Source organism: Misgurnus anguillicaudatus, chromosome 22 (assembly GCF_027580225.2).
Source record: "Misgurnus anguillicaudatus chromosome 22, ASM2758022v2, whole genome shotgun sequence".
NCBI classification, from domain to species: Eukaryota; Metazoa; Chordata; class Actinopteri; order Cypriniformes; family Cobitidae; genus Misgurnus; species Misgurnus anguillicaudatus.
The window spans coordinates 27,357,960-27,377,626 of NC_073358.2; the positions used below are offsets into that span (position 1 = coordinate 27,357,960).

Sequence of the window (19,667 nt, forward strand, 5' to 3'; positions counted from 1 at the left end):
ATCATTGATTAGATTACATGCACACATCTCACTCAAACAAATACAAATATCCACATTACCTCATAGTCTATATTTAGGATTAAACTAGCAGAAGAGCAGCAGATGGTGATTATGATGGCGTACTGTAGGGTGGGCTTAAATGTTGCCCCTTAAGAGTTTTACCTCTTTGTTTGTTTTTCCTCTGTAATCGGACATGGGCCTTTTTCAATCCACCTCATTATATAAACAACAAAGAATGCGTCTTAAACATGAAATGGTTTTTCATGAGTGTGTGTGCGTATGAGTGTGTATCCATCAGTCCAACTTATTCTGCTTCTTCCATATCTTTACTGTATTTTAATTGCCTTATTGTCTATATTAGCTCTTTTTAATACCCGGCAGCTGTAAAATATGCTTTTTATTCTAGACAAGTGTGAATTGTGTTTGAAGATTCTGCATTCAAAAACAGTGAGATTTTTCTTTTCCAGATTGATGATTTTATAGCCTGATGCAGAAAATTGTATATGTACCCAGACTTTTTTCAGAAAACATTAACATGGTACTTAAGTGATATAGAAATACAGCCAAGGTCATATGTATACTGTAACTAAGGACTATGTAGCCTATATATAGTCCAAAAGAATAAAGAACAATACAAAATAAATTCTTTATTGTTTTTAGTACATGCCAGTTGTTGGGGAAAGGGTATGATATGCACAATCAGGGGTCTATGTAAAATTACTAAGCAGATGTTTTTCTGTGTATCTAATGCTTTGAAAAATGTTGTATAAAGGGGTTTAATATGAAAGATACTAGGCTGTGGGCTTCTGTACAGTTCTGTGAATAAAGGGAAATGTTGGGCTCGGGTGGGTATGGGAGGCTGTAAGGTATTATAGTAGAAATGTCTGTTCAATTTTAAAATTCCTTAATGAATATTGCCTGTGATAAAGACAGTGTCACTCCATGTTATGGACAAAGATGAATAACGAACGAGAGAACTAAAACGAGTGTCTTGTGTCTTTTTTAATATAGCAGTGAGTGAGTGCGCGCGCGCGCCTGTGTGCGCACTTATATGTGGTTTCCCTGGAAATGTGTCTAATGACCCTTATGAAAATTAACCATGTTACTATAAGTTAAACCATGCTGCTACAAAATGACCAAAAACATGGTTGTAGTAAAACCATTGTTTTGCCTGTGGTAATAAATATGCAAAAAAAAAAAAAAAAACAACAACATGGTTACTTTTCATAAGGGAATGTGTAGCCTATAAACCAAATAGCTAAGTGGTATTTTTTTAAATAAATTAAAAATTGCCAAAGGTTCTCTAAGAAGGTTCGGTTATGGGGATCGGATTGAATAAACAGTTTATACAGTATAAAAAACAATATGCCTATAGAGATTCCCCGTAAACCACATATGCGAGTATGTGTGCGCGCGCGCCCTAGCAAGTGTCTAGACAGACACCCGCCTCTGAAATCACTTCCTAGGATATGCCACCAGCCAGGCGCATGATGGCAATCGACACGAACGTGAATACCAGCGTCTGCTTGTGTTTTTCAGCCCATTCTCGATACTCCAACGCAACCATTACCCCTACCACATCCCCCGCACGGGAAGACATAAACACTCATCATTCAGTGTGTTTGTGTAGCATAGTTGGTCCTCTGATGACACCATGTGGTTAATGTGGGATAAAACATCAACAACATATTGGTGTTTTTGAGCAGTGCACAGAGAGATTCAGAATGCAATTTTGCACAGACTGCAATTTTTGACACCATATGCCTTAGCCTACTCGAATCAACTGCATTTGTATTGTCCTGCTTATACTTACCAAATAAAATCATTCATGGTAATGATTGTTGAGTTTAATAATCAATATTACAATAAATGCGTATAGCTATAAGTCTAAAATAAAATAAAAGATTCTCGAATAAGTTTTGTCATAAATGTTTCTAAAAAGTTTCACACAGACAATAGGCTTGACCGACCCCTGGTGAAAAACAAATATACTTTATTGTATTTCAAGTATATTTAACTTTGCAATAGTACATTACAAATATACTTACAAAGGAATGTACTTTCTTTAAACATATTTAAAGTATGCTTACAACATATTTGCGCGTATTTTTTACAATTAAACTTTAAACATACTTCAAAATAATTATACTTTAGTATATTTTCTAAAAGTATACTTTAGAAAAATATACTTAAAGTTAAAGTTTTGTGCAATTTTTAAAGTATACTAAATTTAAACTTATTTTAAAATGTATTTTAGGTATACTTTATCGGTATGCTTAAAGTTATCATTATAATAATGCACTGACAGTATATTTCTAAAATACATTATTTAGTATTCTTTAGAAACAGTATATTTTAAGCACATTTTGAAAGTATATGGGGTGTACAAGTATATTATTTTATGGAGAAATAACGTGGGCTTAAAATTACGAGAGAGCAGTATGTTCTGTTACATTTTATATTGTAGATGTATACATTTGTAATATACTATTAACATAATAAGGTACACTTTAACTTCACTATAGTCAAGCATTGGATAAACCAATGAACTGTGTTTTACCACAAAATGACCATGGTTTTGCTAATAATAATCAATACACCAAAAAAAAAAAAACATGGTTACTAAACTTTTACCACAAAAAAACATTCATTTTCGTAAGGGGAATATGAGTGTTTGTTTTTTTGTAGTTTTTGAGTCAATTGCATACCGCTTTTAGCTGTACACATTAATTAACTTAAACAGTTTTCGTAAATGCATTTCAGAGAAAAGTGAATTCTGAGATTTGAATAATGCATCTGACGTGTGGGATGACGTCACGACGCACGTATTTTGATTTTTACCAGTCGCTCAAGACAGACGGATTCAGTCCCAAGGTACGTTAAAATATCTTAAAATTAATGTATTTGATTATCGTTTGACCATTCTGAAGTTTATCAGTAGACTATCATATTTCGAATGCGAAATGTTGTCAATAACGCGGTGTCTAACTCGCTATTAGTGATAAACTGCTGTGTAGCTTAGCTTAGCTTAGCTTATAGCTAATGTTAAAGGTTTGAAAGATAGCACTGTTAGCCTGTTATATCGAATTAGTACACCAGATTGTTTTGTTAAATATATGTATTGGTGTGTATGTATATGTTAATGAAAAAAGGTAGCGTCAGAAAATCTGTTTTTTTAATGTAGCGTGAAAGTTAACCCTTTATTGACTGTTTAGTGGTTGTAAGGCTTTTACCTAACTTAACTGTATTTAGTATTAATGATGCTTCATTCTTTCCTCAGAAGCTAAAGTTTTTCAAAGACATTTGTAGGGAGGACTTTGCAGCTAATGGTAAGTCATTTTAAACTCTTAAGATATAATAATTCATTCGTAGTAGTAAATCAAGCTTCAGTTTAGATAACGTTATATACATATTGAGGAAGTTTCCCGGACAGGGATTAGACTAGTCCTAGACTAAAATAAATGTAAGAGCTGTCCAAACTGAAAACAACTTGAACTGACATATCTTAAAATACACCAGTGTCCTTTGTTTTGCCTCAAAATGCACACAAATAATGTTTTTATTAAGGCATGTTTTTTGAAACTAGTTATATTTCTTAATTAAACTAAGGCCTAGTCCTGTTTTAAGCTAATCCCTTTACAGGAAACCACCCAATTGTCTGCTTGTTGCATTTTATTTCTGACAAGTTTTACATTTAAATTTAATACAATAAAATCTTTCTTTAGGAGCTGAAGTATTTTATGTAATGAGGATTTTGCAGCCCATATAGGCAAGTCATTATAATGAAAACTCTTTGGGGTGGTTTCCCAGACAGTGATTAGCTTTATCCAGGACTAGACCTTAGTTTAATAAGGATAGTTTTAACAAACATGCCTTACTAAAAACATTACCTATGTGCATTACGATGCAAAACAAAGGGCACTGATGTATTTTAAGATATGTCAGAGCAAGTTGTTTTCAGTTTGGACAGCTCTTACATTTATTTTAGTCTAGGACTAGTCTAATTCCTGTCTGGGAAACCGCCCTTAATATATATGATGACATTTTAGTCAAGCTCTAGTTTAGGTAAAAATATATCTGCTATACAATCTCTGCCAGTAAACTATAGATTTAATACAGTAAGTCTTAAATGTAATGTTTTAATATTAAACACTTTTTAATTGAGCTTATTGTCTATCTTTTTCAGATTTCCTAAGCCTGAACCAAAACCTGCCAGACTAAAGTTGATTTGGGAGAGAAAGACGTTGTAAACTTAATCATCTTGACATTCTTCAATGAGTAATTGTTCAATTTTTAGGCAAATACTGTACACTTTGAATGCTGTGAATAAAACTATATTTTAAATATATTTAAAATGACTTGTTTTTGACTGTATTAATCAGCTTTTATTTATTTGGAAAAAATTATTTTGGTTATGTTACCAGCAAGTAATCTATTCCCAAAATAGCACTCTTTAAGTTAACTAATTATTAACGCACTTGAAGTATACTCATTACTAATCTAGCTGCAGGTATGTAAAAGTATACAAAATGTAATGTACTTGGCATATTCATTTTTCACCAGGGCAGTTTTTAGAATTTTGGATTGGCCAAAAATATATAGAATGTATGCAAACAGTCTATTTAAGGTATACTGATTGTGTGTTTGCAAGACACTCATAATACATTTGTAATGTACTCCTAACATAAATAAAACACACTCTAAATCCACTTATCAAGCATGAATTTAGCACAAAAACAGTCATGTACTTAAATTGTACTAAATACACTTAAAGTTGTTCCACTTTAGCACACAAAAGTACACTAAATACACTTAAAGTTGTACTTTGTTACAATTAATATACAACTAAAATATATTAAGTACAAAATTAGTTGTTCCAAAATAGCACTCTTTAAATAAACTAATCAATAGCACACTTTAAGTATACTGGTCATTAGTGTGACTGCAAGTATACTTAAGTATATCAAAATTAAATATATTTAGCATACTATTTTTTCACCAGGGACTTCATGCGGTGCCGGAAGAACAGACAGGCTGATGACGGCAAAGTACCGCGAGCGCGATTCGAGAAATCATACGGGGAACTCGAATTTCGACTCGCTCTCGCGATACAACGTAATTTGTCTGTCAGTTCTAGCAGCGCCGCATGAAGTCGAAGCTACGCTTGAAGCTCTGCCCACATCTCCGCTGGAAACAGATACCGGGAGTTTTCAAAATCACGGTAATCAAACAGGGTAATGATAATTAAATTTGACACAATAATACTAACCGTCAGGACATTTTATCGTGGTAAATGGTTAAACCGCTAATCGTCCCATCTCTAATGCTGACTATAATGTTTATTAGCCTCAACTCACGTTCATTGTATAGCCTATATTAAAGCTTCCGCAAAAGCTACAACAACTACCAGGAAGACGATCCCTTAATCAATATTAATCCACCGATTTTATATGGATCATTGAGACCATTATTATAAAACACGTCAGTAATTTTGATTGTTTTAAAAAGAAACTGTCCTTTATCCGGACTAGTTTTGAGATCTGACGTGTTAAAGATACTTTTACTTTCACATTCTGCAGTCGAACCACCCCGCTACCTGGACGCGTTCAGCTTTCTAGTTTAGCTTTCGTTAAAGTGAAATAACAGTTTAGCGGTTTACGTTAAACAAGTAAATCTCCATTTAAGATGAAGTAACATATAGTCTCTATAGACTGTAATCGGAAAGCCTCGTTCAAGGTATGGGAAATGTAAACGCAGACTAAATGCTAACAATAGGCAACACGAAAGATACGATGTTATTATTGCTTTCACTTTTGACAAGTCTTTCTTAAAATGAATCTGATGTAACTTTTTTAGGTCTAAGGTGCAACATAACACATTGTAACTCTCTCACCTTGTCTCGCTGCAACAGCTGCGTGCGTATATTTCACTCCAGAAAAGACCAATGGGTAAGTCACAGATATAAAAGTGATTCTGTTTTACCGCGTAACGCTGTACACGTTCAACTGACATTAGTGTAGACAGTACATTTAGCTGCCATGTAACCATGTCAAATAAATCTTTATTATTTTAAACCTTACACTTATAAAAGGACATAAAACTTCATGTAAAGCAGTCTGGCATGCATTCTCGTTTAGAATTGTGATGTAGGTTTCATGTTTTTATCTGGCTGGGTCTAATACTCTATGCTTATCTCCTACAGTTAAATATTTCATCAATTCACCTAACAGTGTCCAGAAGGTTGCTAACAAATTTAGGACAAAACTCAAAAAGAAGACATTTCCTGTTGTAGGCCATCGAAAGCTGGAAAATGTTGAAGAATTGCAAAAGTGTAAATTTGTTTTAGTTTTCTGTCCAATTGTTTCTCGCACAGGAACTGACATTGATGCAAAACTTCATGAAATAAACAGAGGTAAGAAATGGTTTAAAGAATGAATGGATAATATAACTGTTACATGGTATGCTATTTAGACTGGAAAACTGACTGTTATGTTTTCATTTCATAGATTTTAAGGATAAGTCAGTAATTTTAATAGTGCTTCATCACACGTTTGACCCTGAGCGCATTGTATCAGACAGCAGTAAATTTGTCTCAGATGAAAATATATGTACCCTGGACGTTCTGTTCCATGAGGATAAAGGATTACTGAAGTGCAAAAGGAATTCTATAGCTTTGGAAGATGCTGCAAGTTGGATACATTTAGAAGTATGTCATCATTTCATCAGCCTGCAATAAATCGAATGTGCCTTTTTTATAATATTTTTATATTGTTTATAATTTTATATTTTTCCTCTCACATAAAACTTAGATTTCTTACACACTCTAAAAGGCTGGGTTAAAAATACCCCAATGCTGGGTTGTTTTTACCAAACATGGTTTGTAATAACTCAGCATTGTGTCTTTTCTATCCCAGTGGTGTGTTCTGTCTAATATTTAACCATTATTGGTTTAAAACCAACCCAGCATTTTTCAACTGTATATTTCTGTCTGTAGTGGTAAGAAAGCTTTTGTGTGAGGCATTTGTTTAAATATATATACTGTATATATATATATATGTATATATATATATATATATATATATATATATATATATATATATATATATATATATATATATATATAAACTGACACTTTCATCATTTTAGTATGTGATTACATTGCATGTTAAAGTGCTAGATCTACCTAAACAACATTTTAGATGTTCAAAACTCATGCAGTCATTCGACACATTAATCTTTTACGTGGGTTTAACTAATCAAGATCAGCAAGTTTTCAGCTAATAAAAGTATTAATATGTGCAATATAGGTTGATAAACATGCTAATAATATATATTTTTTGTTCCAGCAAAAAAATACAAAACGTAAGTTATTACTATTACTTATTTATTATAATTAGTAATGTGAACTATCAATCACTGATAGTTATAGTAACCGATTCATAATTATGGTCTTTTAAAAAATCTTAAAATTCTGTATTGATTCTTCATTTGATTTTATTTGCTTTATATCAGTGGCGACTACAGAGACTTGTATACCTTTGTTTAATGGTGTGTATTTTAACAAACAAAATGTTATTTTTTTGTTCTGGGCAGACTCAACAAACAATAAAGGAACCAACAAGAAAAGCAAAAAATAATCAGATGAAGGATCCTGTAAAGCCTATAGCGGTGCAAGTCAACTATCTGAGAGTGTGGGTTAATTCAATTACATTTCCTGATTTTTAGTAACATTACAAGTAATGTTAACAATAATAATAACAGTCTACACAGAACAGAATAATCACTTCTTAAAACATTTGTTTGAGGACATAATGGTATATATACAAAATATGTCATTGGAGCGGTATCTTTTCCAAAAGTACACTTTTGTACCTAAAAGGTCCATATTGGTACCTCAAAGGTTGCTTATTTGTACCAAAATGGTTGACTTAAAAACCTTTTTAAGTCACCGTCCCAGTGACAACTTTTGTACCTTTTTTCTGACAGTGCAGGAAATCGTTGAAAAGGTATCCTTTAGAGTTCATTATGCTTAAAATCTTTTGTACAAAATGCCACAAGGAATACCCATAAGCCTTTGTGCCATAACATTTTGATTATTTATGCTCAAAGAATAACAAATGGGACATTTAAATGGATGTTATTGTTAATAAGAAGCCAAATAGGTTTTAGATCATTTGTTGTATTATTGATGATGTCTGTGAAGACATTGTTCATTGGTTTGCTTTGGTTAATGTGGACCCTGTTAATTTCTCCCCACAATATTGAAATTACATGTCAGTATAGTTGGTGGGTATTTCTGTGGAGAATTAAGTGTATTCAGTAATTAACAGAGTTAGTCCTGATTTCCATTCAATCTGTATTAAAATCAGATTGTTCAGTTTTTTAATTGTAAGGCCAATTGCCTGAATAATGGTTTTCGTTTGATTGTTTTGTATTTGAATTGGAATGTAAATTGGCTTCTGAATTATGTTTTTCCTACTTGGTTAATAAATTGTTATGTTTGATTTTATTCTGTGTTGCACGGTAAATGTTGACACTGCAAGTAATAACGATGTATCCATAGTTACCGTAAGGACTGAAATCAGGCTAGGATCGGCCTAAATCCCAGTTAGATAGTACATAATGCATCAGCTGAGGATTTGAGAGATACGACTAGTATTTGGCATTAGTTTAAGTGTACAGAAGCATGGAAGCTACAATATGTATTTCCGTTTAGAGTAACATCACTCTAAATAGGGTTAGCCTCAACCTCTGATTATTTCAATATTATTCAATTCATTACCTCTGGTTAGAAATAATTATTGTAATAATTAAGTGTCACCTAAGGGGACTAAATAAAGTATGTTTAAAATTGAGCAAACATAGAGCGGCCACTTAAGCATATAGTCCAACCTCTGGCAGTGACCAACACTGATTCGCTTATGACCGTTGACCAGTATATTAATTATAAGGCCCGTACTAGGATCATGTGCGACTTTGAGAACAGAATGAACGAGTGTAATACCAGAGCTAAATCAGAATAAACAAACATCCATCCAAATTCTGTAAAAGTAACACTTAATCCGATTTGTCTTATAAACAATGAGATCTTTATCTTTTCGGAGTCAGATAAATCTACCTAAATTACGTAACGCCAAAACCTCATCTGCAAGCACCGGAAAAGACAGAACGCGCTAGAATCCTTTACCACGCTGTTGGTCTCCACCATTTGGGCCAATGGATGGATGGAGATTAATACTTCCCCCTTACACTCTAAAAAACGTTGGGTTAAAATTAACCCAACTTGGGTTGTTTTGCAACCCAACGTTGGGTTAAATATGGACCAACCCAACACTGGGTTATTTTAACCCAACAAGTTGGGTTGTACAATCAACCCAACCAGTTGGGTTGATTTAACCCATCTGTTGGGTAGAAATAACTTTTTGTTGGGTTAAAACAACCCAACGTTTGGTTAATGTGTTTAAAGCTGAAATTTTGTGGTTTAAATTGCTTTCATACCTTTCATTGTGGTGTCTATAAATAACAAAGCATAGATTTAATTGAAAAAGCATATTTATTGCACATGAACAATAAAAGAGTACATAGCCCTACACAAACAATCAACTTTATAATAAAAAAAATATATTAGTATTATATCTCACAATCTAAAATGACAGATACACAGTTAACATTACAATTAGATCAAGTAAAAAGTTGTACAAGGGATAATGTATTGGCAGCATGTCATCACAGAAAAAAGCCCCAACAGTTTCTTCAGGACAAATGTCACGAACACATTGGTTTATTCATTTGTAAATTTAATGTCGGATATGTAATTAATAGATATTGATATTTAATTTTTGTGTAATATAAAACTGTACCTGTCAAATTATTTGCAGCATTGGAGTTTTTAGTTTTGAGCAGTAGTAGAATGTCACGACTGGCTAATCAGAAACTAGCATTTTAGAGAACCGTGTAATAAGAAATGGTTAATGTAACACAAAAGATCAACACAAAGTTGCACAAACAGTCAATATATGATCAACATAAGTTATTACCTTAGCATGACAAATAACTACACAGACTTCTTATAGAAAGGGATTCCGTTCTTGGAAGTTTGTAAACAACAGTCTTCAAAAACACCCACACTGATGTGCACTGCTTAGTAAAATGAATGTCCAAAACATAAAAAAAGTTTAAAACATGTTAACATCACCAAGGAGGGTGTATTGCTGGAGTGACTGTCTGTCAAAAACAACGAAGGCTTTATGGCAGAGATCGTCATCTTCCAATCCAAGGACAAATGGGAATGGTTTTGTCACCTCAGCCTCTCAGAAGAATGCAACCATGTTGGTCCAAACAGACAAACACTTGTTAGAATGCAGGCAAAGACTCTAAATGCATGATGGAGCATTATTATACAAAACCAAACAATTCATATTTCATACACACAAATGTAGTATCTAGTTTAATGGTGAAATGTATAAATGAATGAAATGTATAAATTTCTGTTTTATTTCAATAACCTTACAATATACTCTTTGTTCATGCCAATAACTCAGATTTACATTAATTTCAGATTCTGCCACGTCGCTTTACCTGGCAGTAAGCCCAATTTTTTTGATTTTGCAACAACCTGCATACTTGCCCTTATTACTTAATATAGCCAACACTTTATTAGCATATATTATGTAATGAATACAGGGCTGGACATTAAAGGAATAGTCTACTCATTTAAAACATTTAATATTTTGTTTGTGAACTAGCAACACATCCTCACCCCATGTCGTCAGTGTTTGGCGACACTTGGCCATTCGTCGGTGTGTGGCGGGGAGGGTGTACCTTTCGCGTCGTTTTTTGGCGGGCTGGGGACTTCGGTACTGTTGCGTCCGTTGCATTCTCTTTCCTGTTTTCTTGCCGTTTTCGCGTCGGTTTAGGGTTGGATTACGCAAAATTAAACAGTGTACGCGAAATTAAACAGTTGTCACCTGGCGTTGGGGTTAGAGTTAGGTACGACAGTTGTCACCAGGCGTTGGGGTTAGAGTTAGGTACGACAATTGTCACCTGGCGTTGGGGTTAGAGTTAGGTTTGGGTAGGGATGTCATTATGTAAATCTAACCCCAAACCGACGCGAAAATGGCAAGAAAATAGGAAAGAGAACGCAACGGACGCAATAGTATTGAAGTCCCCAGTTCGTCAAAAAATGACGCGAAAGGTATACCCTCCCCGTCACATATTGACGAATGGTCAGTGTCGTCAAATATTGACGACATGGGGTGAGGATGGGTTGGAACTAGCAAGAATACATGTTTACAAGTAGGAATAGAGTTAAAACTCGGACAAGAAAAATTGTCTTTTACTCGCAACTCTAAAACATTAACTTTAGGGACAAACGTTAAAGGAATAGTCTACTCATTTTCAATATTAAACTATGTTATTACCTTAACTAAGAATTGTTGATACATCCCTCTATCATCTGTGTGCGTGCACGTAAGCACTTCGATAGCATTTAGCTTAGCCCTATTCATTCAATACGCACAACCGGTGCAACGTCATAGAATGTCTCTGAACAGGTTCACGCCCACTTTTGGGGGAAATTACACTAGACGTTCCATTGGCTTCCATTCAAAACAGCGGAACAAAGCAACGTTCGTACACAGCCGGCAGGCTTAAATAACTTATGAAATCACTCAGATTAAACATGTTGAGTAATTATCTGTCCACCCTGCCTGCCATAGAGCGCGAAAGATAAATTAACATATTTAATTTGGTCAATATAAAAACATGTCTCTTTCATTCTCCCAGCATCAAATTTGTGTAACAACGCTCCCTATTGGCCAGAGGTGTCTTACCCGGACATTTACTCGTACCTCATCGAGTCAACAGGGAAGCAAGTGAATGATTTTACTTCGTATTTGAAAGTTACTTCGTATTTGTTTATTATGTCTTTATATTTAGAGTAATGAGTGCACTTTTCCGTCCAGCCATACAACTAACTGGCTTAGCGATATTTCCAGCAATTACTGGATGGCGTTGTTACACAAAATTTGACGCTGTGAGAATGAAAGGGACCAAATTAAATGTGTTAATGTATCTTTCGCGCTCTGTGGCGGGCGGGATGGACAGATGGGTGCTCGACATGTTTAGTCTGAGTGATTTCGTGGGTTGTTTGCGCCTGCCGGCTGTGTGGAGACGTTGCTTTGTTCCGCTGTTTTGAATGGAAGCCAATGGAAGCTCTGCTTTTTTATCCCCCAAAAAGGGGCGGTGACGAAATTTACAGTCAAGTTCCCGGATGTGCCGGTAGTCCATATGGTACCAATCAGAGATAAAGTTAGAAGTGACCAAACACATCAACGTTTATAAAAGCAAGTTTGGTGGTACAAAATAAAACATAGTGCTTTTCTAAGCGGATTTAAAAGAGGAACTATATTTTATGGCGTAATAGCACTTTTGGAAGTACTTCGACTCGGCGCAGTAACACCCTCCCTCTCCCATTATGAGAGGGAGAAGGGGAGCGGACTTTTCAGGCGTTGATGTGTTTGGTCACTTCTGGCTTTGTCTCTGATTGGTACCATTGAATGAATGGGGCTAAGCTAAATGCTATCTAAGTGTCGCAGCGCGCTCCAGCGCTTACGTGCACGCACACAGATGATAGAGGGATGTATCAAAAATTCTTAGTTAAGGTAATAACATAGTTTAATATTGAAAATGAGTAGACTATTCCTTTAACGTTTGTCCCTAAAGTTAATGTTTTAGAGTTGCGAGTAAAAGACAATTTTTCTTGTCCGAGTTTTAACTCTATTCCTACTTGTAAACATGTATTCTTGCTAGTTCACAAACTAAATATTAAATGTTTTAGGTTGCTTGCAAAGCAAAGTGTGCAATACTTCCGTTACTTACATAGACTTAAGATTTTCTTCCCACTTTTGTAGACAGGAGTTGGAATATCATCATGGGGTTCTGTAGAGAAAAATGTTTAGGTTAAATTAGTAACTTTACTGTCATAATACTCAGCAAACAACTATTGTATTCCCAAGTGTACCTGGAGGTGATTTGTTGATGCTCCTGGTTCTTGGCTGGGAAGTTGCAGGATTCTGTCTGTAAAATGCAGTGCCCAAGTTTCAAATAGTTTTTTCGGCATGGTCAGGGAATAACACAGAGAAGTCTTGTGAACTCTGAAAATGACAAATCATGGATTAATTTTCAATAAAACTTTAAAGTAAATTTATGCGATAATGAATGCTATATGGGCTGGCTTGTCAGTGAACTACGGCTGCGTGTAGTAAATGGTGCTTCACGTGTTTTCAGATGATGGCAATTTACTTCTAATCACAGAACCGGCTTTACCGATGAGATGGGCTTGACAATTTTATACAATTAAAGAGATAGTTGGGCCAAAAATGATATTAAACCCATGATTACTCACCTCCAAGCCATCCAAGATGCATATGTCCATCATTTTTCAGACTAACACATTTTCAGTTATTTTAGAAAATGTTTTAGATCTTTCAGTTAATCAAATGTAAAGTTATGGGGTCCACTCCTTCAAGTCCAAAAATATTTGCATCCATCCTTCACAAAATAAATACATATGGCTCCACGATAATAAACAAAGGCCTTCTGAGGGTAATCCGTGCAGTGTTGTTGTAGAAATATAACAAAAATAACTAGCTTCTGCTAATGGCGCCATCTTGGTCGCGTCCGCATTCAAGATGAGAGCTGTCCTGAACAGTGTTGGGGGTAACGCATTACAAGTAACTTGAGTTACGTAATAATATTACTTTTCTGAAGTAACGAGTAAAGTAACGCATTACTCTTTAAATGTACACATTAATATTTGAGTTACTTTTTCAAAAAAGTAACTCAAGTTACTTTTTTAGTTTAATTAATTTGATTAAAAATATGTACTGAATTAAACGAAACGTATGCACTCTCTGTGCCTGTGTGGAAACATTTTGAGTCAGAAACTGAGATGGCAGGCCAGAGCTAAAAATTTTTGTGATGAAATATGCAATTTCTGAATGCAGAACTTTTCAGTCATAAAAACACCTGCAAGGCCTGAAAGAGATCAAGCTTTAGCCAAGAAAAAGTAACGCAAAAGTAACTAAAAGTAACGTAAGCATTACTTTCCATGAAAAGTAACTAAGTAATGCAATTAGTTACTTTTTTTGGGAGTAACTTAATATTGTAATGCATTACTTTTAAAAGAAAATTTCCCCAACACTGGTCCTGAATAGGGCTGTGCCGGTTTCAGAATTGGTGATGATGGTTATGACGTGAGTCAAATGTGACGGTTTGTCACATAACCGTCTGGGGGGGGGGTTTGCTTGTTTAAATGCTCGTGGATTGACGCGAAAGTGTCATTTTACCATAAAATCATGAATGTGATGCCTTTTGAACAGTAATGACTTTGAGAAATTTAACAGAAAGCAATTAAATATTTAAAAAACACACTGTTGCCAGAAGACTGCGCTGTCACTCTCTGCCCAGCATAAATGAATCCTATATCTACCATTATCTTAATAATCTTCAGAGAAACAGATTTGTGCCATGGGCTTTTAATGTCTATAATTGTCTCTATATCTGTCATTACACGGACCAGAACAGCACGAAAAAAATGTGGATTAAAAAGCGTCTTGAAGAGGTTTTGCTCATAAATGCATGTAAAATAAAGTAATGTGAACTTGAGATTGTTATTCTGTTATTAAACTGTGCCATATGTGCCGTTGTAAAAGCACAATGGCCACGCGCGGCAAACGCTCTCCGCATACGCGCTGCTCAGTGCTCATGCTTGCGATGTGAAACCAGCATTTGAATAAGCTAGACACTGACTGGCTACTTGCTCTACGTTTATTTACAATTAACAGCAAGACAACTAGCAGTGAATGTGCTTTCAGGAGAGTTAGTAAATTAACATGGGAGGATTTGAACTTGAAAAGCGGGGCGGAGCTTTTCCGCGGTTAAAACATCTTATGGTCATTCATGTTAATTTGATTCTATAAATTAAATAGAAGGAAGAGATTATTTGAAAGGTGAGACTTTGTTTAATATGTTTCATCTCAAAGTAACCAAAAAGTGCCCTGGTCTCTCCTGTATGTCAGCGCGTTGTCAGTGTCTGCTCCGCTCTGTATTTTTCATTGCGTGACGTGATAACATGGTGGGGCGTGTAACACAGACTGTTGACAATTGTTTTAATTAGTATTTAAACATTCTTTATGATATATATTTTTTAATATTTTAATAACCCGGTTTTGTTGGTTATAGAGTTCTAATGACGGTGTTCAACTATAACCGTCGGTCTCACGGTTATATAATAACCGTCACACCCCTACAGAGCAGTCTAAGATGACGGTATTACTGGAAGCTAGTTATTTTTGTTTATAAAGTTTAAATATAGATATTTCTACAAAAAACGGCACAGATTACCCTCAGAAGACCTTTGTTTATCATCGTGGAGCCATTTGGATTTCTTTTGTGAAGGATGGATGCACGTTTTTTGGACGTGAGGGAGTGGACCCTGTAGCATTGCATTTGATTGGCTGAAGGATCTGGGACATTTTCTGGAATGTCTCGAGATGTGTTGGTCTGGGAAATGATGGACGTGTGCATCTTGGATGGCTTGGGGGTGAGTAAATCATGAGTTTAATATAACTTTTGGGTGAACTATTCCTTTAATCGTGCAACCTAACATACCACTTTTGAAAATGACATACTCACAGGAAAATAAGCAGAGAGTCTTAATAAAGAAATGCTTTGATATGTCTCATTGTATTATCAACATATCACTTTAAATAATAAAAAACAAGTGCATTTTCATGTTACCTGTAAATAACTTTGTAAAGGCTGGTATCAGAACCTCAAAGTGACATTGTTTTAGCTTCTCCAGGAAAAAATATCCATCTTTTATCCATCAGGGTCTGAGGAAAAGAGACAAAACTGTGATTTAAGTGGGCATCATCAAAAACATTTGAAAAAGACAAAAATGTCTGTAACTTACACAGACCAAATGAGAATTCACAATATGTGACCCTGTCTGTGAACTCAAGGCTAAAGTTTCATGATCTAAACATGATATTAAAAGCATCAGTTTGATTTCAACTTTTACAACAAACGATTATTTATTTAAATCGTAACTTACACGTTTCTTCCTCATATTAACGTTATCTGTTTTAAACTGAATTTCTAAACCATTAGAATACGTTACATTCTAACGTTTCTAAAATTATTAAAGGCCATGTTTTAGACATATTTCATAAAACGTTTGATCAAACGAAATATTTAAATCATTTAAAAGCAAGCATATTCACCTTATTCCGCCACGCCCCTTTTTAATTCTTCGCTCTTCCGCATTTTGTCAACCGCCTTCCGCTGCTAATATGGCACAGTGCATTCGGTGGTTAGTTTGGTGGTTAAAAGATTGTTTGTAGTTCACTATAACTTTAGCGAAATGACAAATATCGCTACTGCTGTAAATGTTTTAAATTAGGAGGACGGTTAAAACTTCATATGACGCTCGGATAGTCTTATATTGTCCCATCAATCGTCTCGTGGTTAGACGATATGAAGCGGCCGCGGCAGGTAACCTGGCATATTTAATTACCTCGTCCTGTCAGGAGTTGATGGAGCAGCATTGAAAATTATTAAAAGTATGTCTACCAATATTTACACAGTGATTTCGTCTTTTTTAAAGCAAATGTGCACCTTAGCCAGTCCAATAACTATTTCGTTTTTATGTGGTAATGTATGATAGAATTCATTTGCAAACTTGTCAACACTTAGGGCTCAGTCACACCAAAAGCGCTTTAAACGCTTGCAAACGCAAGGCGCGACGCACTGCCTTTTTTAAAAAAGAGCAGTGCAGCGCGGCTTTTCATATTGCTAAGCAACCACCGAGTCAGCTGTCTTGTCAATCAAATATTGAAGCGTGAGCGCTCTTTTGCTGTTAACTGTCATATTAGCAGAAACTTTAAAAAGAGGGCGCTTGCTCTGACCTTGTTTGAGTGTGAGAGGAGCACAAACACGCAGGAGAGAGTGAGCAGTGGAGTCCGGTTCTTCAAAGCGACTGTAAACTTCTCTCGCCACAACGTAAGGCCCGCCTCTCCCCTCATTCGATTGGACAATGGAAGACGCGAATGACGTCAGGCGCTCCTCCGCTCTCAGCGCTCCTTCAAAAACGCGTGCGCGGCAGGCGGCAGAAAACCGCAAGGCGCTCGGCGCGCATAAACAGCGCGCAAACGCGCCCTGCCCATAGAATATCATTCAAAAAAGGCGCCTGCAACTGCCATAAACGCTTTTGGTGTGACTGAGCCCTTATTCCTTCAAATCAGGAGACTTACATCCTTTTAAGTGGAATCTACAAAGCTCACATACGGTTTAAGAAATTCCCTACAGATACTATCTGATCACATTGTAAAGGTTTATATAACTGTATGACAGGTAACATCTGATCACATTGTAAAGGTTTAATATAAATGCACAACATCATATCACATTGTAAAGGTTTAATATAACTGCATGGCAGGTAACACCTGATCACATTGTAAAGGTTTAATAAATGCACAACAGCTCACATTGTAAATGTTTAATATCACTGCATGACATCTAATCACATATGAAGGTTTAATGTAACTTTACAACAGGTAAAATCAGGTCACATTGTAAAGGTTTATAAAGATAACTAGACTAAGAAACAGCTAACTTTTCAGCAAGACCACCCTGCAATAAATTAAGACACAGCTTTATCAGAGTCATCAGGAGCTGATCCCAAGTGTTTATCTGGAAGCTGTTGGTGTATGTACTGGTAAAGTGCTTGGTGACTGTGTAATTGATGCAATATCAACCCTCTGTAAAGCTGACAAAGATGGTTGTTTCTCAGCAGAGATATGTACATTTGTGCCAGCTTAACACATTGAAGCGGTTTCTTCGACAGGGTTTACAGGACTAGGCCTTAATTATATTAGGACATTTTAGTTTTTACAAACAAACCTTACAAAAAAACAAGACTGGTGCGCATCTTGTGACAAAACAATGGCACTCATATATGTTGAGGTATGTCAGTACAAGGTGTTTTTACATTTTTGTAGCTCAAATATGCATTTTAGCCTGGTACCAGCATAAGCCCTGTCTGAGAAACCGCACCATTGTTTTCCCATATCAGATGTAGGTTGCTTCAGGTTGAGTTGTGATTTTAAAGTGTAGTTGTGGTCAGAGACGGATGGATCCTCCCATTGTGTTTCTGCATCACAGTTTAGGAACATGTTGATTGTATCATCCTCACAGTTGTTCACTGCATCACTACACATCAATGCATCTGTGAAAACAATATAACCATAAACATTTTTATGTTAGTATTTAAAATAAACTTGCATCATGAGAATTAATATATAAATGGCACCCATACTTAAACAGAACAGTGTGTAAGAGAGAGATGCATTAAAAAGAGACAGTAACATTATACACACAGCCTCTAAATTCAGTGTTAAATAATACGTTGTAATAGGTCATTATCAATATCTGAATGAGAAATGAACTGACATTCTAGCATCTGAAATCTCAGCAACTTGTAGGAATCACGTGGGCTACTGTAATAATGTAATGTACTATAATATCTCGTTGTAATATCGTAAATATATAAATATTGGTGGACAATTAAAACCATTCAAAATAGTTGCATTTTATAAACTAACGTTACTGATCTTAAGTGTATTTGTAGAACGGACTTCACAAATCTAACTTTAGACGAACGAGCACATAGTTAGCTAAGATAGCTTACCTGAAACTGGACACCTTTTCAACACCCGGCGTGGTTTAAAGTTACCGGACCATCGTAGTCGAACCATTGCCTGGGATAAGGGTGTTCCTCAGTCGGCTTCCCGTCCGTTAAAATTTGTAAGAAACAAACATAAAGGCGCTTGAATGAACTTTTTAAGCTTAACGCGTCGCCTTCAGTCACTGCCTCAGCTGCTCTTCTTCTATGCGGCCGGAAGTACGTTGACAAACTGAGCGCTATGGCGCCGCCCTTGTTGTCGTGAAAAATAAGGTGAATAGATTTACTGGGCATTACAGACTAGCCAATGGAAGCTAAAAAAACTTTTAATAAGAGTTATGTCTTGTGAACCATCATTTTGCATACTTTTGCATTCAGAAATAGTTTAAATGATTAAAAACAATGATACAAACCTTTTCCTTCAAATAAATCAAAAATAAGTCGATGAAAAACCATTCATGAATCCTGAGGTGATGGTAAATTCCCGCGTCAGGTAGCGTGGTTGTAGCTGTGACAGGAGTCTGATGCGACTGTGTGGGGGAAGGGAGAAGTTCTCTCTGGGGAAGAACAACACTGACACCCAGTGGTCGCGCCGGTAACATTCCGACTTTTTGTAATTAAACTTTAAAATTGGCGTTCACTTTACAAACCGACTGCAAATTTGAACACAATACATATATATTCTCGCCTGAATTTATGTTTAAAATACATTTTGTGGACTAGAGAAAGTAATATTGAGAAACAGCTATATGTATCTATTAAGTTGGCTCTGCTTCAAAATTACCCAACCCAACATATAACCCAACAAGTTGGGTTACACAAAAACTACCCAACACTGATAAAACAACCCAACAAAATAACCCAACTGGCTCAACCCAGCAGTTGGGTTGAAAAAACAACCCAACGTTTTTTAGAGTGTACA

General features: G+C 35.6%; 3 long non-coding RNA genes across 4 annotated transcripts; 1 reads left to right on the plus strand and 2 right to left on the minus strand.

Annotated features, from left to right (window-relative positions):
• Window positions 1-1,986: 1,986 nt before the first annotated feature.
• LOC129455458 (uncharacterized) lies at window positions 1,987-4,358 on the plus strand. Its single transcript, XR_012365482.1, has 3 exons — window positions 1,987-2,874; window positions 3,281-3,329; window positions 4,187-4,358. It is a non-coding gene; the product is annotated as an uncharacterized lncRNA (long non-coding RNA).
• Window positions 4,359-9,420: 5,062 nt separating this feature from the next.
• Window positions 9,421-19,512, minus strand: LOC141358861 (uncharacterized). Of its 2 annotated transcripts, XR_012365355.1 has the most exons (5): window positions 19,159-19,512; window positions 15,802-15,896; window positions 13,022-13,154; window positions 12,880-12,939; window positions 9,421-10,373 (listed from the first exon to the last, which is right to left on the minus strand). It is a non-coding gene; the product is annotated as an uncharacterized lncRNA (long non-coding RNA). The 2 variants fall into 2 exon arrangements; XR_012365356.1 differs by lacking the exons at window positions 15,802-15,896; window positions 19,159-19,512 and adding an exon at window positions 13,406-13,705.
• LOC141358860 (uncharacterized) lies at window positions 17,466-19,028 on the minus strand. Its single transcript, XR_012365354.1, has 2 exons — window positions 18,752-19,028; window positions 17,466-18,289 (listed from the first exon to the last, which is right to left on the minus strand). It is a non-coding gene; the product is annotated as an uncharacterized lncRNA (long non-coding RNA).
• Window positions 19,513-19,667: the final 155 nt, after the last annotated feature.